The sequence below is a fragment of the Dipodomys ordii genome, unplaced genomic scaffold (assembly GCF_000151885.1).
Source record: "Dipodomys ordii isolate 6190 unplaced genomic scaffold, Dord_2.0 Scaffold83, whole genome shotgun sequence".
Lineage (NCBI taxonomy): Eukaryota > Metazoa > Chordata > Mammalia > Rodentia > Heteromyidae > Dipodomys > Dipodomys ordii.
In genome coordinates this window covers 436,134-456,132 of record NW_012267299.1, presented here as the reverse complement: position 1 = coordinate 456,132, position 19,999 = coordinate 436,134, and positions in this window count along the sequence as shown.

The following is a 19,999-nucleotide window of genomic DNA, read 5'->3' as shown; positions in this document are numbered from 1 at the left end:
CTGGAGTGCATTAGTAGTTTGTTCCTAGCCTTTCTGGAAACAGTCTCATCTAACGTGATGCTGTTCTTATGACATATTATATTTGAATCTGTTTGGAAAGAGAAGTGGAAGCAATGTGTTAGTCCACTTTCAATTGCTGTAACAGAATACCTGGAAGTGAGTAACTAGTAAAGAAAAAAGGTTTATTTTGGATCACCGTTCTAGAAGCTGGAAAGTCTGAGAAAAGACAGCTTCTGGTAAGGGCTTGTGCTACTTCAACTAGGGTAGAAAAGCAGGACAAGAGAGTCATGTAGATGAGAGAAATGGGAATGAACTCCCAAGACAGTTAACTCATTCCAATGAGAAAGGTATGAATCTATTCATAAAGGCTTCAACCCCATGACCCAAACACCTCTCACTAGGCCCCACCTCCCAACGCTGCTTCATTAAGGAATTACAGTTCCAACCAATGAAGCTTTGGGAGATACAAAATCATAGCAGGTGGAATTGTTCACATAGACCTGAGGCCAATATATTACCGCTCACTTCCCCATCTAGATACTCAACAGGCCTTCGTGTGGCGATTTATAAAGCTGTGGCATGGTTGGCTATTTTGTTAGTGAAAATACACATTTTATTGACTTTGGTACAGTGAAAACAATCAGACCTGAGTAGAGCTGCAGCAGCTCAGGGCATTGTCAGGGGTGGGGTGGGGGGAAGAGAGAACACCAGTACAACTGAGAAGCACTTGAGAACCAAGAATAAGAATAGGAATTAGGTCTTACCCCATCCTGTCAGGGAGGTTGCTAAGGGAATTCTGTAGACTCATTTCATTGGAACATGCTGTACCTTTACCACACAGAGGAAAGCTCCAGTTCAGGAAGAAAGGAAATTGTTGAGAATGGTTAAATATTAGTTCAATAAAGAGCAAGGGTTGTTGGGTTCCTATAGACAAAACCCTCCAACTGCCTCAACCACCACTAGAATGCACACTAGTTTTCAAGGGCACTCAAAGGATATACAGGGAGGAAGAGGAAATTCAAGCACAGAGGACGATTCAAACAAAGACCTGGAGGCCAGAATGAAGCTAGATACTTTGAGAGGCTTTGGATTATTCCGATTTAAGTTAGGAGCCAGAAAGAGGGAGAATGAGGTGGTGGGGAAGGTGGTGTCTGTGGGAGGGAGCTGACATTACTCTGTAGGTATGATGAGCCATGCATGGCTTGATTGGGATTTTTGGCTGCCCCTGGGAGGTGATTCTCCCTGGAGTTCTCACTTTTCTGTGATTTGGAAGTAAGACACTGTCCTTTTGTTCTATATCATGATGATGATGATGATGATGATGGTGATGATGATGATTCATCAAAGAGATTGTTATAGAAAGCATCCTTCAAAGATGGAGAGTTGCAATGTAAAGGGCAGGCAGCTTTGCTCAGAGCCTATTATAAAAGACTCATACTCCCTAAATTGGGGTTTCTCAGCTGAGGCAGAATTCTACCACATGTGTAGCATCCACTTGGGTCATCCCACATTGTCTCTGTTGGACTCTGTTGCAAGGGGGACTGAAGAGGAGGTGATGTTCATGCAGTTCACTATGCTGGGAGTAACAGAGCCCTTTGTCTGTGACCTAAGAGCCCTGCATATTCTGTCAGCATGCATGGAGCTGAAGAGTATCCAGGCTAATTCATTAGTTTGCAAGTAGAATGGAAATCTCAGCTCATTCATTGTTCTCAGATCCAATAGCTGTGTGTTGATTCAGTAGCGTGGAGGCTGTGGCAAGGATCCAAGCTAACAATGATAAATCTCACAACCAAGGTTGTGAAGATAAGTATAGAGAAAAGGCAATAAATTCCAGAAACTCTTAGTAAAAGGCAAAATATTTATGCAATATGAAGAAAAACCCAGGCTACCCAGCAGTACTTAGGAAGTAAACTTGATAGACCTTGTGATAATGCAGACAGGAGATTTGATCAAGGAGATAGTCATAGATGAGCCCGAGGTACAGCATGAGTGTTTGAGTCACTGGAAGGGCTTCTAACAAACATGTTATTAGAGACAGAAGCAGGCTTGGAATGGAACAAAGAGATCAGTTTAGACCTATTATCTTTGAGGTACTTATGGGATAGTCAAGAAGGAATGACCACAAGACAGCTTAGTTCTGCCAGATGCTCAAAGGCAGAGATCACACTGTGGCCAACATCGGGAAGCCTCAGTGTAGAGGTAGTGGGATTCCAGTTTCCAAGATGCCCCCTGAGGATTCCTGCCTTCTGACATTCAGATCTTCAGGTAGTCCCTCTCATACTGTATTAAAGTTGGCCAATGGATTACAGATTATGGGGTTAGATTATAAAAGGCATTGTGGTATGTTTAGTGGTCCTTCTCTTGGAAGGGAGAGGGAATAGTTGCTGCCTAGTTCTAACCTCCTAAGGACCTTATGGAGATGTCCATGTGAATGAGCTACAGTGGAAGCAGATCCTCTCACCCCAGCCCATCTCCAGCTCCCTGGAGCCCTAACTGACACTTTGAACACCACCTCATCAGAGATGCTAAGCTAGAACCCTCAGTATAGCCACTCCCGGACTCATAGACTTTTCTGAGTTGTTTCAAATCACAATCCTCAGATCTCAGTCTCTTGAGCAGCTAGGATTACAGGCATGAGACATTGGTGCCTGGCAGTAAATGTTTCCAGGTACATTTTAGAGTAATTTGTGATGCCATATAGACAATGCAGGTGGTAAATGATGCACAACTTCATTCCCTTGCCTTAATTCTCAGTAGGTGATCTATGCCCCAGCTTCACAGAGAAGAAGATGCGAATGCTCCCCTCGACCCCATCACTCCCATCCATCTTGGTTTTACCATACTCTCACTTCACTGGGTCACAGAGGACTCCATTTCTGTTACTGCACACAATAATGACTCTTCCACTTTCCTCTCTAAGTATTAACTTCCTAGAGCTGCTGTCACAAAGCACCACAAACTGGATGGCTTAGAACAACAATTTATTCTTTCAAAATTCAAGAGGCCAGAAGTTTGAAATGGAAGTGTCAAAAGGGCTCTGGAGACGATTCTGTCTCGTGTCTTTCTCTTTGCTTCGGTGTTTCCTAGCAATCCAAGCAACCCTTGGCTTCTAGTTGAGTTACTCCAACTTCTGCCTCCATGTTCACATGACATCCTTTCCAATGTATCTGACTCTTGTTCTGATGATTAAGAGACCACTCTACTCCAGTGTGACTAAATCTTAATTTTCATCTTTTTTTGGGGGGGGATCATGGGACTTGAAAGCTGGGCCTGGCGCTGTCCCTCAGCTCTTCAGCTCAAAGGCAAGTGCTCTACCACTTGAACCACAACGCCACTTCCAGTTTTCTGGTGGTTTATTGGAGATAAGAATCTCACGGAGTTTCCTGCCCAGGCTGGCTTTGAACCTCAATCCACAAATCTCAGCCTCCTGAGTAGCTAGGATTACAGGCTTTTAGCACTTTCTTATACTGGTACTTTCACACAATCCTTACATGGTGGGTTATGACTCACTATCTTGCCAGTCACCCACTCTGGTCTTCTAGGTCCTTGAAAACAGAAACGAGAGTGGACTCAGATGTCTCTCTATCCAAGTATGCAGAACCTTCCCTGGCACAAATCCCCAAGTGTTCATGCAGTGTGTGCACTCCTCAATAAAGAAAGGACTACTTCCCCAAAAAGCCACCTAGTGATGATCCCATGTCACCTACTGCTCTTTTGAAAGAAGGGTGGGGGGAGGGTATGGAGAATATTCTCACTCAGATCACTTCTCTGTTAAGGAACGTTGTTTTATTTCAGGTTTCAGAAATGTCTAAAACCGGTGATAGAGATTTGTTCGTTTGATTTAGCTAATTATCTGAGGAATAGCAAGAACCCTAGCAGAATTAATATGTTTACATATGACTCTCTATATGACAGATAACATAAAAGTCATCTGGATTCTAACAGAGTCTTAGTCCTTATGTCAAGAGAATAGATTTTTATACACACTTAGGCTGTCTGGAAGATTGTTGTCAAGCTCCACACGCAATGAACTGCCAAATGGCCTGAAGAAACCCGACAAGCTCATGCTCCTGACAATGATAATGACCATGTGACCACACGGAGGGCTCTCAAGGGAAGCCTGTGGGAACCAAGCAGACAATGCAACTGCAAAGATCAGGCATTACCCAAAGCTCTGAGCACTGATTCCTGTCCTCATTGGGGCTGTAAGTAGTCAAACATGTGGGTTAGCTTCATGGGAAGCTTTACCTTGGAAATTCAAGGCCATGTTGCTGAAGAGAGAAGAAAATGCCTTCAAGATGGCCATTCTTGGAGAGTAAACCACTTCATAGCACTGTTATAATTTCCTCCTTGTGATAATCCAGGATGAGAAATGGACACAGTGTTTTATACATGTAATCCCAGCTACTGGGAGGGAAGAGATCAGAAGGATTGTAGTTTGAGGCCAACCTGGGCAGAAAGCTAGTGAGACTCATTTCCACAAACAGTTAGGTATAGTGGTTCACATCTATAACTCTAACAATATAGGAGGCATAAGTAGGAGGATTATAGTTTAAAGCTGGCCCTGGGGATTAAAAAAAAACAAACAAACAAGAGACCCTGTATGAAATATAACTAAAAAAAATGGGCAGGGGACACGGCTCAAAAGTTTTGAGTTTAAATTCCAGTGCAAAAACAAAAAATGTTTCCTCTCCTCCTTCCCTTTATCTCGGGTCACTTTGTTCAATATTTCTATGCAATACTTACTAAGCATGGGCAAAATAAGATTATCAGATGAATGACTGATTTTGTAATGCAGTCGCCTGATGTGCCTTGCATAACGCATTGCCTTGTAGCCTCTTCCCTTGGCTAATTCAGGTCATTCCTGTGATGAAGGGGAAGATGGCACATTCTCTCTGGTGACCGCATTCCCTGGCACTTAGCACAATCACCAAAGTACCTGGCAGGAATTTTAATATAAAGTTTTTGAATGATAAAATGCCTCCTCTTGCCTTCCGTGGGTGCATTTTCATGTCTGTTGTTCCAGCTGTTTGTGGCTTACTGCTCATCCTCTTAGTCTGTATCCTCCAGAGCTGGCCAAAGCCTGTATTTGTGGCTTTAGACAAAGGTCTGATTCTAGATTTGGCCCAATAAAACCTGATTGTAATAAGTGAGTTGCTTTTAAGGAGCACCCAATCTACCACTGCGCTGTACCTCCAAACCAGCAAATGATTTTTTAGGCCATCTTTGGACCATTACACCATCTTAAAACCCAAGTCTACTGCCTTAATAGGTAAAAGGACTTCATACCAGGAAGTCATGGAGGTTCCTTGGAGCCCCATTTAGACATTCTATTAGTATCAATTAGGAGTCATGGCTAATAGGGCTGTTGAACACTGATTTATTTAGAGAGTGTCATATGTGTGAGAGCTGCCTTGGCAGGCAGCTGTGCTAAACATAGAGATACACACTCCGTGCCCACTGGGCTCACATTAAAGAGAAAATATGCAATAGGGGTTTACCTCAGTGGGTGAGGCTTGATGTTTTCCAGATGGAGACACCACAAGTGAGTTCAATAGAAATATCTTCAGAAAAAGATGCTCAAATATTAAATAAGCAATGAATATACATCAAGCCATGATCTGCTACATTTCTTTACATCTGGGCTGGGAGTGTCTTTCGTCCCTAGCTGCAGATGGGGTGGTCTTCTCAGTTGGTGGGAGGCCCCATTAGATTTCCTATTAGGAAGATTATTCTGGCAGAGTAAGTTCTAGAACCTGAACATTGTACAAAAATAGATTCAGAGTTTCTCTTGGGGTGAGGAAGGGGGAAGGAGAAGAGAGCAGCAGAAGAGAGATTTTTCTTGAATTCAGGAGTCAAACCATATGCATTGTACTTAAAAGAACAGGCATTTCCTTCTGAATCTGGGGAAAGGTCAATAAACACAACAGTTAGAAAGCATTAAATGAAGTTCATCAGATGAGAACTATGAAATCACTCAGAAATGAGCTGGCCAGACTCCAGAGCACCAATGATAAGACAGAGAGTATCAACAGGGAGCACACATCACCACACAAGAGGCAGGCAAGATGGCAGCCTCCTTAGGAACTTAAGACGTCTGTACTGAAGGAGATCAAAGCACACATGGGAGACTCGCTTCATTTTCTGTTTTATCACGTGTGTGTGTGTGTGTGTGTGTGTGTGTGAGAGAGAGAGAGAGAGAGAGAAAGAGAGAGAGGTGGAGTTTCAGAAGCCCCAGAGGGGGCGGGGGAAAGGCCTCCCCAGTGCTGCTCTTCCCAGTGCCCCAAACAACCCCTCTATGTTTCTTCAAGAGCCTCTAGACCTCTCAGCCAGTTTTTTAGTTCAAGTAGATAGAACATTTAAATAAATAGCATTGGGGTTTAGTTGTAGGCACTATCAGGGAGCCATTTTGGAGCTGTGTACTTGTAAGGTAGATAACGCAGTGCACCTTAGAGCAAGGACAATTCACTGCCACTCATAGTCTGAAAGTTCATCCACATAAAGACAGAGCCCCAAATATTTCTCCTTTTGTTGGAATCCCCTCAGTGGTATGTAATGTAAATGTTGGTGAAATCACTGATATCCAGCACTGGTTACCAAACTCACCTTAAGACTAGAACCACCAAGAGTTAAACCATGAATCTCACCTGAAACCATGTGTTCTAAAAAGTGATGAGGTGGCCTACATAATTAACAAACATTCTAGGTGATATTTAAGTGTTTACAACTCCAAAGAGCTTTTCAAGAGCTGCCTAACACCCAGCTTCATTCAGAAATTCTGTGGTTCAAGTGGCGCTGTAGCTCAAGTGGTAGAGGGCTAGCCTTGAGCTGAAGAGCTGAGGGACAGCGCCCAGGCCCAGAGTTCAAGCCCCACGACCGACAAAAAAAAAAAAAAAAGAAATTCTGTGGTTCAGTTCCTGCAGGATGGAGCTGAGCCATCACTGAGTTTTCAGAGCTCCTCGAGTGTGTTACTCAAGAACGTGAGAAGTTCTCTGGGATGCAGCCTGCGTTGTGGCTCCACTCATGGGCATTGCAGCCCTATGTTCAAACTTTGACTCTGGCACCACTAGCCACCTGCGCAATTCCAGGCAAGGCAACTCAACTTCTCGAAGCCTCCGCCTCCTTAACTCTAAAATCAGAAACAATATGACCCACTTTTGGTACTATTTTAAGAGTTAAAAAACTCAGGTATGCCTAACACATTGCAAGCCCTCAATAGAGTTTTTCCTTCATCATTAATCTCATCAAAATCTTTATGTTAACATGCAGATCTACAAGATGCAACTTCCCTGCCCTGGGGTAGGGGCTATCATCTCCCTTTAGAGTCAGCCAGGGCAGGCAAATGTGTAATCCAAGGGCTGGGCTTACAAACTACAAAGACACCTACCTCCCAACACATAGGAGTTGGGAGTAAGGAGGCTCAGAATGGTGGTCCTTGTCCTGGGTGTATTTATGCCCTCTAGGCTAAGTTGGACAGTTCAGTATAAACTTTCCTAGTTCTGTAACTTTTAATCATTTGTGCTAAGGTCCCAAGCTTTGAAACAATGGGTTTATCATAACCAAAAACATTGAGGCGCGTGATGTAGTTTCTATGGGCAATCCTTTCTAGTCAAAGCATAAATTCTCCAGAAATGCCTCCTATCCCCAGTGGCACTACTTATTCATGGAGATGGTAAAACCATTTAACATCTAAAAGAAAGAATTAAAGTACAGAAAACAATGTACATGGTCCCTTCTCCCAAAAATCAATTAAGATTTGATTGCTATACTCAGTTTTTATCTTAGCCCTTGATTTTGTTACTGAATCTTTTTTTCCTAATTTATCTGCCAATGTATCCTATCAATCCTGCCTCATTTTCCTCCCTAAATAATTTTGGTCCCTTTGAATATTTTTATGATGGTACTAGGGTTTGGACTCAAAACCTCATGCTGGCTAGGCTTTGTCCATATCCCCAGCCCAGGCCTCATGTTGTTGCTCAGGATGGTCTGGACTGTGATCTTCCTACTTACATGTCCCACCTAGCTGGAATGACAGGTGTTACCACCAGCACCAATTTTTTGGTTGACCAGAAGACATCAGGAATGGTTTTATCATTCTTTTTTTTTGGGGGGGGGGTCCGGTCGTGGGGCTTGAACTCTGGGCCTGGGCACTGTCCCTCAGCTCTTCAGCTCAAGGCTAGCGCTCTACCACTTGAGCCACAGCACCACTTCCGGCTTTTTTCTTTTTGCTTATGTGGTGCTGAGGAATCGAACCCAGGGCCTCAGGCATGCAAGGCAAAAGCTCTACCACTGAGCCACCTTTCCAGCCCCATGTTTTATCATTCTTTTACTAGAAGATAAATCAGTGAAAACAATAACTCAGTGAAAACAATCCCTCAAAAGTAAAAAATAGTGTTCTCTCTATATGAATTAAACTAGCAAGATTTTTAAGAGGGATCATTTAAAAAAACATTAAGGCAGTGCATGGCCCATGAATTTAACATATTAAAAGCACCTTCTGAAGCCAGGTACTGGTGGCTCATGCCTGTAATCCTAGCTACTCAGGAGATTTGAGGATTTCACTCAAAACCAACCCCAGGTAGGAAAGCCTGTGTGGAGACTCTTATATCAAATGAATCACCAAAACAAGCTAAAGTAGAACTGTAGAGGAGCACTAGCCTTGACCAAAAAGCTCAAGGACATTGCCCGGGCCCTGAGTTCAGGACCCAAGACACACACATTCTCTCTCTCTCTCTCTCTCTCTCTCTCTCTCTCTCTCTCTCTCTCTCTCTCACACACACACACACACACACACACACACACACATGTCCTTGGGGATGGTTTGGGCCATGTTCCCAGGTCTGTCTAGGCCACTCATCTTGTAATGCTATACCTTCTCCTCTAAGTACGGCAGCTTCTGCCTCCAGTCTTCACTTCCGTCCTATGCAAGCCTTGATCCAAATGCCTTTTCACTTCCCATTCATCATCTCTTGGGAGTCAGCCTAAGCCACATAGCCTGTAGTAACCTGGGAAACCAGCCCTCCCAGTAGCTCAGATTTGTAGTTCACAACAGCCTTCCATGTGGCATCCTCCCCTCCCACAGATTAATTCAAGCTACCAAATGTTCAACAACTGACTCACATAATTCCTGTCTATTTTCCATAAGGTGGGCCAAGCCTAATGACTCCCTTCCCAAAAGAATAGGGGAAAACTGAGTAAATGTAGAGAAGAAATCTCACCGTCCCTCAGCCAGGTGCTCAAGGGTAGCATTCACGATGCTAAGTCATGCTGGCCCGTGTACTGACCAGGTCACAAGTGCTGGCAATGCTACTTCAACTCTAGGGTCTTCTTACCCAAAATCTATCATGGGAATCTAATCATTTAAAAAAAAACACCATAACCCTCAGCAGAGGGGCAGGCTACACAGACTGAGAAGTACTCCTTGAAATTGTCAGCTTCACCAAGAGCAACTAAAGTCTGAGAAACCTAAGGAAAAATAATAGCGAAATGTCTAAATATATAAATACATACAAATGTATCTATAATAGCTAAATGTATAAAATTATATCCCTGGATGCAATCTGGAAACAGATAAACAGCATTAGGTAAAAAACTAAGGAAATCTGGTGGAGTGCAGTGGTTTATGCCTATCACTCCAGCTTCTTGGGATGCAGAGATTGTGAGATCATTGTTCAAGACTAGCCCGGACAAAAGTTACTGACACCTCACTTCAGCAAACAAGCTGAGTGTGCTGGCCCAGCTGGAATCCCAGTTATGTGGCAGGCAGAGGCAGGAGGATCACAGTTCCCCAGCCTAAGGGACCCTACCTAAAAATAGAATTAAAGCAAAAGAGAGTTGAGGCACAGGTCAAATAATGGAGCATTTGCCTAGCAAGTGCATGGTCCTGAGTTCAAATCCAGTACCACCAAAACAAACAGAAAAACAAAACACACTACTGAGGGCCGGGCACTGGTGGCTCATGCCTGTAATCCTAGCTACTCAGGAGGCTGAGCTCTGTAGATCGAGGTTCAAAGCCAACCTGGGCAAGAATGTCTATGAGACTCTTATCTCCAATTAACCACCAGAAAATCAGAAGTGGCGCTGTGGCCCGAGTGGTGGAGCACTGGCCTTGAACTGAAGAGCTGAGGGACAGTGCCCAGGCCCATAGTTCAAGCCCCACAACTGACAAAAAAACAAACAAAAAAAAACCACTAAGGAAATCCGAGAAGTATGGATTTTCATTAATAACAATGTATTAATATGGGTTTATTAGTTGAGACAAATAAGCCATATTAATGTAAAATGTTAATATTAGAAGGAACTGCATGCACAATGCACAGGAACTGTTTTTGTACTATCCGTAATTTTTTTACAAACCTAAAACGACTCTAAAATAAATTTTAAAATATTCCTGAACAGTTGGCTCACAGGGTCCATCCAGTATGATGGGATCTGGCTCTCCATCGTGCTCTCCCTTCAACTGAGCCTGTCCATCTCAGCAGAGCTCAAGGCCCTGGGTGTGGGTGTGGGTGGGGGGGGGTGGGGGTAAGCAGGCAGAGCATAAGCTTACTCAGCTGTGCAGCCCCACAACCCCCCCCACCCCCGCAGCTGAGGACACACAGTAAAGGCCTGGAGTGTGGAATCCCTGCTCTGAACTGAAAGCCACCTGGGGGTGATTCACCAAACCCATTCAACTTTCTTTCCCTCTCTTCCCATCTGGTTTCTGATCAAGTATTTGGCAGTAGAGCCTGAGTGTAGCGTCTAACTAGACTGCCTGGTGAGAGTCCAGCTCTGTTGCTTCCTAGCTGTGTGGTCTTAAGCAAATCACACAATCTCTCTGGGCCTCTGTCTCCTAGGCTGTAAATGGTGGGGATTATATCATCCTAGGTTTGGGGGCAGAATAAATGAGTGAATTCATATCAAGTGCTCAGAACAGCATTTGACACATAGTGAGGCTTGGGGGGAGACCTGGCTCCTATTATTCCTTTCTTGTCATTACCTGGGTGAAGCATTTCATCCACATGAAGCGCTGGCTTAGAGCTGGCGGCTTGCAAGAGCTCAGGCTTGTTACCTGTGGCATCCGGACTCCTCTCCTGTGAAGCAGTCCATAGATTCTGGGTACTGGCTCTTAGACATCTTTGAGGCTGTAAACTGCCAGCTTCTCTTTTCTTGTACTTTGAAATGACCACAAGGCATGCATTGGTGAGAACTGTCACACAAACATTTCTCCATTTACTCGCGAACTCAAATATTTAGATTTAGAAAGGAAGTGTAACTTTTTCTTTGCTGTCTCTCTTTTGTAGCCTCCTTGGAGAGGGAGGGCTGGAGGAGAAAGAACCTCACCACAGACGGGAATCCCGAAGAAACAACTTTAGGAACTGAGAGGAGCCAGAAATTCAATATATGTAGGGCTCCCTTGTGACAACACAAAAACAAAAATTAAAACAAAAATGCCCCCCACTGCTTGGACATCTCTATCCATTCTTGCCACCCACCAACCTCTCTCAAAACAAATGAAAAAAAGCCAAGCGCTGATGACAGTCACGGGGGGCTTCTGGTATGCCCCTGGTGTAAAGGAGGCGTGCTCTTTCACAAAAGAGGAGTACTTTCTTGATTGACAAGCCTTCAAAAACAAAAAAACCACAAGTAAACTCTGTGAACATATGTCTGTGTGCGCGCACGCGCCCGCGCGCACGCGAGTGCATGCACGTGCGCATGTGCCGGCCTCCAAAACTGATGAATGGTGAATTGGAGGTGGGGCTCCCTAGAAGTCTGGATTTGATTTGCAGGATTATGAATTGTCTTGAACGTTTTAAAGAAAGTTTAAGGATTTAGAGGCTATTTAAGAATTAAAAGTTTTATTGGAGGAACATTTAAGGATTAAGAATTGGTTATTTGGGGAACATGGAGGGCAGACCCTATCCTTAGCTACTTTCATGACTCTCCTTTGTTCCGAGGAAGTTGGAGATTCTTGAAAAGAGAAATTTGCTTCTGAGATTCAAGAGTCATGATAAGTAGGGTTTAAGCATGAGGAAAGAAAAACAAGAAGGAAAAAAACCCGAAAAATACCACAAGGCTCTGTGATTTCACACTAGAGGGCTTAATGTACCGCCTGAACTCGAAGATTCTATTTGCTATATGCATTTTTAAAACATCATATTAGTTTTTTAATCATGTGAATCAACTTAATAAACTGTATTAACTTAATATAAGTGATTGGTATTTCATTTTGATCTTAGCTTCTTTGTTTTTTTCCCTTTTCTATAAATTGTTTATGTGATTTTCACATACATATTTTGCTGTTTTAGGCTTTTTTCTTAGCAATTCAAAAATGCTTTTTTTGCCTGGAATATTATGTAGATACAGAAAAGTAACACATTTAAAGCTCTTTTTTTAATCTTCCTGTAGGACACCTCCACTCACTCATATGTAACTACTCATAATGGCTATGTATATTACTCCCCCATACTTTAATAGGTTTAGTCTTTGGTCCTCTCTCTATCTCTATCTCTCTGTCTCTTTCTATCTCTCTGTCTCTCTGTCTCTTTCTGTCTCTCTGTCTCTGTCTCTGTCTCTCTCTCTCTCTTTCTCTCTCTCTCTTTCTCTCTCTCTCTCACACACACACACACACACATACACGCATGCATGCATACCTCTGACTTGTGAGTCCAAACTTCACAATACTGATAATATTCTAAACTTAGCATCTTGCATCTTGCTCTTTTTAGACTCAGTATTATATATTTTGACAAACTATAAGACCCAGTTCATTCACATTACTGTCTAAATTTAATTCTACCATATGAATGCACCACAAGTTATTTTTCCACTCTGAGGGAGCCCTTTATATGATTATACATATTAACTTGATTTCTGGTTGGGGATGAACGAATGTTTCTACTACAAATGTATTTCATCATGCCTTTCCATTTTAATACAAAACGTAAACTTCTTAGAAGGGATAAATCTGCTTGTTGGATTTTGTCCACGCTTCCAAAGATCTAGGAAGCAGCTATGCCTTATTCCTTGGCTTTAATTTTTCCCTGTGATTTTTCTTTCATTTTAGTTCAATTCTTTAGTTATATGTAAACTGATGTGGATGGAGGAGACACAGGCACATAAATACCCCCACAATATAGCAGTTAATCCCAGTTTCTTTAGTAACAGTATTGTTTTGTTATAATTTTTTTTAATTTTATTTTACTGTAAAAATGCTATACAGAGGGGTTACAGTTACATGAGTAAGGTAATGAGTACACTTGTCCAACATTGTTATCTCTTCCTTTGTTTTGTCCTACTATCCCTTCCCTCCTCTACCTCCCCCACTTCTTCCCCACCCCCACCCCCAAATTGTAAAGTTCATTTCCAACATAGTGTCTTGTGAGTATCATTGCTGCAATGGGTCATCCTGTGTCCTTATTTCATCCTTTTGTTGTTATAATTTCTTTATCACATATTACCTTCTGACATATGATTTTCTATTCTATTTAATTGGTAGCTATATTTAGTGCTACTTCAATATTTGAAACTGGTTTTAATTACTGCTGTTTCAACAATATATTTCCAAAGGTGACTGATAGCCAGCGTACCTCTTCTTCAGGGTATTACTTATATTTCTTATCATTTTTTAACTTTATAAAGTTTCAACAGTTTTTAACTGTGGTTGTGCTAAATTAATTTGGAGAGAATTGGCATTTACTCTGTTTATCCCTTTCTTTTCAACTGTAGGGTTTGAACTCAGGGCCTTGCACTCACTAGGTAGCACTCTACCATCTGAGACATGCCCCTTTCTCCTTTTGTTAGGACAGTTATCTTCCTATTTATGTTCCCCTTGTAGCTAGGTTGACAAGATCTAAGTTCAACTTTTTGTCCAGGTTGGCCTCAAAGCACAATCCTCTGCCTCTCAAGTAGCTAGGAGTTTTGTGTGTACACGTGCCAGTCCTGGGGCTTAAACTCAGGGTCTGAGTTCTATACTTGGGCATTTTTTGCTCCAGGCTAGTGCTCTATTACTTGAGCCACAGCTCTACTTCTAACTTTTTGGTAGCTTATTGGAGGTAAGAGTCTCATGAACTTTCCTACCCTGGCTGGCTTCAAATTGTGTTCCTCAGATCTCAACCTCCTGAATAGCTAAGATTATAGGTGTAAGTCACTGCACCTGGCTGCTCTGTTTACTCTTTACTTTAAGGTGGCTTTTAGTTGTTTTCATTGAATTTTCTTAATATACATCATCTAGAAAAATGTAATATGACTGATTTTTTAAAATATTGATTTAAAACTGGGATATAAGCACCTGCTTAGCAAGTGCAACATCCTGGATTTGATCCCTAATGCCAAATAAGCAAAGAAAAAAATACACTTAGAAAGGTGCCAGTGGCTCCCGCCTATAATCCTAGCTACTCAGGAGGCTGAGATCTGAGGACTGCAGTTCAAAGCCAGCCCAGGTAAGAGCATCCATAAGACTCTTATCTCCAATTAACCACCAGAAAACCAGAAATGGCACTGTGGCTCAAGTAGTAGAGTGTTTGCCTTGAGTGGAAGAGATCAGGGACAGTGTGTAGGCCCAGAGGTCAAACCCCAGGACTGACCCCCCCTCAAAAAAATACTTAAAAAACCCCAAATAATAAAAATATTTATTTATTTCACCAGGGGCCAATATGTTGGGTGTCAGTGGCCTGGTGCTGGTGGCTCCCAATTATAATCCTAGCTACTCAGGAGGCTGAGACCTGATTATCACAGTTCAAAGCCAGCCCAAGCACGAAAGTCTGTGAGATTCTTATCTCTAGTTAATCACCAAAAAACCTGGAAGTGTTGCTGTGGCCCAAGCAGTAGAGCTCTAGCTTTAAGAAAAAATGCCCAGGAACAGAGCTCAGATTCTGAGTTCAAGCACCAAAACAGGCACCAAAGTTGAGTTGCTTTGTTTTGCCTTGTTTCATTGAGAATCAAACCCAGGGCCTGGTCCATGCATGCTAGGCAAGCACTGGACACTGACCTACACCCCTAACCCTGCATTTTACATGTTCAAAATAGTTATCATTTTAGTTTGTTTACCTTTGTTGGGTTTAGCATCAGAATGGTATTTGCATCATGAGCTGTTCTGGGTAGCTCTGCATGCATGTGGAGGGATATCAGTCCATGTGAAACTGTGCAGCACGACATGCCTTATTGGTAACCCTGGATAGAGCAGGCCCAGGCTTCCTGCCCTCCTCCTGGGAGCCAGCCTGCCCACAGAGAGCCTTTCTGATGTAGAGTTTCTGGCCATGCATTTTCCAGGGGTGGCCTCCATGTGGAGAGCATGTGATGATTCTCACTGGGGTTTTCTATGAGCGCTCTATGGTTGCCACACATTGAAGCCACATCCTCAAATCCAGAATTTATTAGCAATAAAACTGTTTTCTTTTTCCATCTGTCTACTCTTCTTGCCTCATTCTCAATTAACTTTGACTTTCAGTGGAGAAAAGGGTGTTATGTGTTAGACTTCCTAAAACTCCAATAATCTAGCATATGTTTAAGAGGAATGTCAGAAAGCGAGAATAAAATGGATGACAGAATAGTATTCAAGAGATAATAGATAGCAATGGTTTATAATTCTATGAACAACTGAAAGCCATTGGACTGCATACTTTAAATAGTTTAAGGTATGTGAAATGTATCTCAATAAAAAGGTGTTGTTAAAACAGAACAAAAAATTGTAGCTGAAAACTTTGTAAACACGATAAAAATCACTCATTGTTTCAAATATTGTAATATAAATCAAAATAAAGGTATCGCCAATACATCATCATGAAAGAGGAAAACTCTGGAGACTGGAAAGATGTTAAAAGCTACAGATGATCTATAAAGGAATGGCAATTGTTAGCTAACTTCTCAAACAATAAAATCTAGAAGACTATGGATCAGTCTCTGATCTAAACTATCAGATCAAAAGTCAGATGCAGAGTTCAAGCCCCATGACTGACAAAAAAGAAAAAAAAATCAGATGAAATAAAGACCTTCTCCAGCTCTGGAGTCATTTATCTTTATTATTCCTTATTGAATAAATATAAAGAAAACAGAAAGGGATAATAATAAGAGAGTAGAAATATAGGAAATAGATTGAAAGTCAAAGACAGTCTTCAAAGCCCCCAATAGGATATTTTTTTGTAAAAATAAAACAAAATAATAAAATAGACACACTTCTTTCAAGATCAGTCAAACAAAACAAGAAAATTCACAAATAGAAAACATGAGAATAAAAACAAGGACAGAAGAAAAATAAAGGTTTTTGAGGTTTGAGATTGTGGTTCAAACCCTGGCCTTAATCTCTAGTACCCAAAAAGAAAATATAAGTTGTTTACACCTGTAATCCTAGCTAATCAAGAGGCTCAGATCTGAGAACTGAGGTTCAAAGCCAGCCCAAACAGACAAACCCATGAGACTCTTATCTCCAATTAACCAGCAAATAGTCAGAAGTGGCAGTATGACCCAAATGGTAGAGCACCAACCCTGAGTGAAAATGCCAAACAAGAGTTTAAACCTTTCCCACAAAAGAAAGAAGAATACAAAGAATACAAAGAAAGAGAGAAGAGAGGAAGGATGTGTTAGGTTTTTAAAAAGAGGTTGCCGAGTAAGAACTGCACCAGCACGCACGTGGTATTCAGGTAAGGGGTAGTTTTATTCAGTAGACCTGCTGAGACCAGGCAAGGTTGGCATTCCACGTGGCTGGGAAAGAGAGGAAAGAGCTAGAGCAGAGAAAGAGCAGAGAGAGCTAGAAAAGAAGAGCAAGAGCAAGAGCAAGAACAAGAGCAAGAGCAAGAGAGTGTCTGGACCTGGGCTAGGTCTTATGTAGGGTATGGGCAGGGAAAGGTGTGGCCACATCAAATTCAGATGTGACCTCAGCGGATGCAGATGTGACCTCTTCCATGTGTCCCAGTTGCCTAGGTAACGCAGGTACTGGGTGGAGACTTTGCTGCGAGGAGGGTGGAGTCTGCTTGCCATCCAGGGGCGGACCTTACAGGAAGGAAGGGAGGAAGGGAGGAAGGGAGGAAGGGAGGAAAGGAGGAAGGGAGGGAGGGAGGAAGGGAGGGAGGGAGGGAGGGAGGGAAGGTCGTTTAGAAACTTCCAATCACTGAAGTAATTCAAATACTACATAACAATTCCAGAGAAAAAGAGGCAAAGACTCCGGTTACTTTATCTTTCCCCATTTCTTGGCTATTTTACCTCCTGCATACCACTCTTTCCAATATTACTCCTGTCCCTAAGTCTCAATGATTCTGCCAAACATAAATTAACCCTCCCAATAACCTAAACTCTCATTTCTTAAGCTCCTCTCCTCAGGGTCTTGTCTTCCACCCCCTCAGCTCCTCACCCCTGATTGGAACTTTCCACAATCTCCATTGAGTATACCTGCTCATCAGCCATCACCTCTTCTTATCTTCCAGCTCATTCTTTCTAGTTCTCCAAATTCAATAAGCCCTTTGAATTACAAGAACCCCTATTCCATTCATCTTACCACTCTTCACCCTCCCCTCTGCCCTGTTCTCTGTTCTCACCTTACCAGCTGAAACCCTAAATATCCCTCCCCGCCAAAGGAAACAGTCATCTTTTCATGACCAAGCTATGATCCCATTTGAATCCAATTTTCCTTCTGTCCTGAAGCTGCAGAAGAAAAGCTCCTATTCAATCTGATTGGCACACTTTAAATTGAAGATCCAAAGCTTCAAGGAAGCCCTTAATGCTCCAGGAAGACACTCTATACTCCTGCTCCTATGTATCTCCTACTTTCCTACTTGTCTATCCCATACCTTTTCCTTTATTCTCAAATTTCTAACACCTCCCCCGTGCAATGCCTGTGTCTCATGTCATGGAGAAAACAGAAACCATTGCTGCAGGTACAGCACAGTGATACAGCACCAGCCTAGAAAACTGAAACTATCAGAAGAGATTTCCCAGATTCCCACCTCTCTCCTGTCCTCCTCCTCCATCCTTTGGAAGATATAGGCTCATATCTTGTCTTATCTTCCCATCAGTAATCAGTCTTTCCAACCTTTCCATCCTCTTATTCTTGGTCCCAGATTTATTGAACTTGTAGTCCTGCCTGGGGATGCTGGGTTTGGCTGGGCCAAACCAAATGATTATCTCCTGCCTTATACAGCCAAGAGCTGGACATTCCCCATGCCTGTTAACCCCTCATAAGAGCATCCTCTTCAGCGGGTGCTTCCGCGCCTCTCTCATCATTGACCTTCCCATTCTACCAGGTTACTTCCATTTGAATGTAAGCATTTCTGAAAAGAAACCCTATTACAATCCATCACTCCCCATTTCCCACAAAGACTCTTCACCCTAGCCTAGGCAAACTAGTGATTTCCATCTGGATATGAATGCTGTGATGACCATGGGAGAAAAGACAGAATAGACCTATATACTATTCATCTACATGTGATCTACTAATGTCAATTCCTTAAATGCATACTCAGAAATTAGATTTCTGGATCCCGTGATAATTGTCTTTTTAGTTTTTTGAGAAACCTCCATATTGTTTCCCGACATGTTTGTACTAATTTATAACATGGGCAGTGAGTGTGCATCCTGCCAACACTCATTATCTTGGGTCTGTTTGTGCCAGAGTCTTGCTGTGTAGTCCAGAGTAGTCTCCAATTCTTCATCCCCCTGCTTCAGCCTCCTGAGTGCTGAAATTACAAGTGTGTGCCACCATGCTCAGCTTCTTTCATTATTTTGATAATAGCTAACCTAATAGTGATAAGGTGATGTTACACTGTAATTTGTTGGTGTGTGTGTGTGTGTGTGTGTGTGTGTTGGTCATGGGGTTTGAACTCAAGGCCTGGGCACTGTCCCTGAGCTCTTTTGCACAAGGCTAGTGCTCTACCACTTTGAGTCTCAGCTCCACTTACAGTTTCCGAGTGGTTACTTGGAGATAAGAGTCTCATGAGGAATTTTCTTCCCGGGCTGGCTTCAAACCATTATCCTCAGATCTCAGCCTCTTGAGTGAGCCATGTGTGCCTGGCCACATTGTAGTTTTGATTTTCATTTCTCTGATGAGTAAAGATGTCAAGCTTTTTTTTTCATATGTCTGCCATTCACTTGTATCTCTTTTGGGGAAAAATGTCTATTCAGTCCTTTGCTCGCTTTTATTAGGTTATTTGTTCTCTTATTATTGAGTACTTGTATATTTTGGACACCAGCCTCTTATTCCTTGTATGATTTGCAAATATTTTCTCACAGTGATGGGTCATCCCTTCACTCTGTTAGTTGTTTTCTTTGCTGTGCAGACAATTCTTCCATTTTATGTAACCCCACTTACATGTTTGTGTTTCATTGCTCGTGAGACTCAAAATTAATTTTAAATATTGCTAATTCAATAGATCAAGATTGTGAGAACGATGTATCCCTGAGAGATAATATAAGCTAAAAATTAAATACAAAAGCAAAGCTACATATTAGCCAGCTGCTAGGAGACACAGGGCCAAAGATTCCATAACAATATAAAACAAAAAAGCCATAACTGAATTTTGCTTCCAGCAGATCCCATCAGAGTTCATTGGCTACAACAAAGAAGCAGGAACTCAATCAAGGACTCCGTTTATATCCATCAAGAAGCTAGCAAACAAAAATGGGTTGCCAATCTGGCACCAAGTTTTGTTCTGACTTGGTTGGGCAGGTTCATGAGCAGGCAGGTTGGGTTTAAGAGTGGCTAAATTACAAAGGGGGTAGAGGTAGGAGTAGGAGGTAGGAGCCTCTCAGAAGGCTGAGGTCTGAGGCTGACATCCTTTAGGCTTGATGCAGATGGGATTCCAGCAAACCCTGGCAGCAGATGGAGGCCAAAGGGCCTGGTGCTGTGAGGTGCAGTCAGGCAGTCTGCTCTCTCAAAGCCAGTCCTTTTCCAGCAGGTCCCAGCCACTGGCTAAATAGGATGCCTTTCCTCTCAGTACCACCCTAGAGGAAAGACAGAAACCAAGCAGGACATCAGCACAGCCTGAAGGGCAAAGGGTGTGGTTCCAATCCAGGACAGAGACTAGAGAGATAA